General features: G+C 41.1%; 1 pseudogene; it reads left to right on the top strand.

Annotated features, from left to right (window-relative positions):
• The first annotated feature begins 1,030 nt into the window (after positions 1 to 1,030).
• Positions 1,031 to 2,020, top strand: LOC127677719 (taste receptor type 2 member 110-like; annotated as a pseudogene).
• The last annotated feature ends 843 nt before the right edge of the window (positions 2,021 to 2,863 follow it).

The raw sequence follows: 2,863 nt of genomic DNA, 5'->3' as shown, positions 1-2,863 counted from the left end.
AGAAGTAGCGTGTCCAGGCCCAGGGAGAGCGGGATCCAGACACCATGCTGCTGTATGCTCTGCCATTGTGGCATTCACGTTCCCCTCTAGCTGCTTGGAAAACTCTCGGGACAGCGCAGAAGCGCTCAGGGACGAAGCGGAGGAGAGACACCTCTCTCCTGGTTGTCCCACTGAAAAACTGAGTCCCTCAGGCCATGCCTGGAGGCTGTTTGGCTCGGCTGGCCTGTGATCCCACCAGCAGCACCCCCCCCCCCAGGAATGTCGCAGGCTGATCAAATGGGCTGAGAAGCCCAGCTCAATGCTGTGGGGGAAGGGCCAACTAAGCATGGTCTAGAAACGTGATTATTGAATTAGTGAGAAATTTTATTGGAGTGAAAATAGAAGAGGGACAGTTTTCCAAAAAGGGGTTTTTGTGCATGTATATGTCTTCTGGATACATATATGATTGCTCGTAAGGAGTTATATAAATTAAATGACTGCTATATTTTTTGTGTCATGAACATCATAGCAATGATCTTTAATGAGATTTTTAGATAATTTTGATTCTATTTAGTAAGATTTTTGATCAATGTCTAAAAGATTGGTGTTTATGTGTGCATAATATAGAGTTTAATTAATTTGCTTATATAAAATATTTATAGATCATTACCTAATGATTACCTCATGCCTAATTTTTTTAACATTGCTCAGAAACCATGTTGTGTGACAAAAATGTGCAGATAGCCAAAAAGTGAATATAATGCATGTAAATGTATCTTATTTTGTAGGTTAGCACATGAGAATTCAGCATGTTATTGAACTTCAGAAAACTGAGTATAAGACACAGTGTATGGATGAAGCGGAGTTGATTTCTTTTTAAAGAAAAAAAAGCAAAGATTTTCATGAAGAATATATAAAACAATTCCTGGGAAATTTAGATGGCTCCATGTCATTAATGTACAAATGGAATTTCAAAGGATGAATATTTTGAACTTTTAAAAACCAGTATGTAGAGATTTTTAAGTGAAACAGATACATCATAAATTGAAGCATGCTCTCAGAGACAATAAAGAACAGTGAAGTGTTTACTTTTATAATCATATTCTGTGCAGAAATAATAACAGGAATCTTAGGCAATGGATTCACAGCCCTAGTGAATATCATGGGCCAGGAGAAGAAGGATCTCTTCAGTGGATCAGATTCTTACTGCTTTGGCACTTACCAGACTCACTTATGTATATATGTGGTCATCTGCATATTGTTATTTGTACTGTACACATGTATGCTTATGAGATCAGAAATGCTTAGAGCAGTGGGTATTATCTGGTTAGTGAACAACTATTTCAGCATCTGGCTTGCTACATGTCTCTGTGTCTTTTATTTTCTCAAGATAGCCAAATTTTCTAAATTTTTTTTTCTTTACTTAAAGCGGAGAGTAAAAAAAAAAAGTGATTTTTAATGATAATACTGGTATCAATAATATTCTTGATTTTCAACCTGTTATCTCTATGGATGTTTGATCACTTCTCAATTGAGGTTTATGAAAAAAATAGGTCTTATAGTTTAAGGAATTTCCCAGAATTTTCTTATTTACGAACTCATCTATAATTTTTTTAATCAACAACTCCTCCCATGTTTTCCTACCCATCTATTCCCTCTTCATGTTCATACTCTTCACAGTGTCCCTGGTAGCTTTTCTCATGTTCATCTTCTCACTGTGGAAGCATCACAAGAAGATGCAGCTCAATGGCAAACAACCTAGAGATGTCAGCACCATGGCTTACATGAAAGCCTTACACACTGTGCTTTCGCTCCTGATGCTATATGCAATATACTTACTTTTTATTGTCATAGGAATTTTCAGCGTTGGATTGATGGGTGGAAAACTAATAAATTTTTTGACCACATTCCTATAGTAGTTTTTCCTATAAGCCACTCATTTATGCTGATTCTAGGAAACAGTAAGCTGAGACAAGCTGTGCTTTCTGTGCTGCCCTGTTTGAGGTGCCAGACCAAAGATATGGACATCATGGGCCCCTAATAAATTGCAGAGTTCACTGGACAAAATCTTGAGATCTTGGGGGGGGGGGGGGAAAGAGAAATGATTGGACTTCAAAGCTGGGAGGGGTAGTACTTAAGAAGTAACTAGGAGGACAAAGATACTAGCAGGATGTAAATGAGCTCAGGAGAGACTGGATAGGGCAGCTTTTTAGGAAATGGAGAGAGAGGTACATACAGGAGTAGGAGGGGTCAGACAGATAAAATGACAATAAGAATAGATTAATTCTATGTTAAGAAAACCTATTGTGGGAAGCCATCCTGAGCTATTCGGACTATTGCTTACTCATGGCCCTAAGGTGGTAGCTGCTAAAATATAAGAACAATTAACTAGAGCCTCTCCCGTGGGCATTGGTTTAGCCATTGTCTCGAGATAACTGCAGAATGGTCCTGCCTGCATCATCTCCCGCTGACTCCGGTAATTGCGGTGGAAGGAAGTCCTGAGATAACTGCGGCAGGCTCGGCCTGTGCAAACACCTGTTGTCTCCACCGGAGGACCCTTGTCTCCTCCTGCTGAAACTGCTAATTGCCCTTCCTTCCTTTGTCCCTACCTTGGGGTACGCCCCTCCTGAAAGTCTTATAACTTGGGTACCCCAGAACAATAAACGAGGCTTTGACACAACTCAGAGTGGCTTTTCATTCTTGGTGCTTGGCCTCCGTCTCTCTCCCCCCCCTTTTGACCCGCAGGTAGCACCCCTTCGGAACCCTGGAATAACTGACCCGCGGGACGGGTTACAGTGGCGCCCGAACCAGGGACCCGAAGTACGGTCAACTACCGGACGACGGAGGAGAAATCCCGGGAAAAGGAATGAAGGACCCCACAGAC

This window comes from Apodemus sylvaticus, chromosome 2, assembly GCF_947179515.1.
Source record: "Apodemus sylvaticus chromosome 2, mApoSyl1.1, whole genome shotgun sequence".
Classification (NCBI taxonomy): Eukaryota; Metazoa; Chordata; class Mammalia; order Rodentia; family Muridae; genus Apodemus; species Apodemus sylvaticus.
Note: the sequence above shows the minus strand (reverse complement) of the source record. Positions and strands in the feature narration are given on the sequence as shown.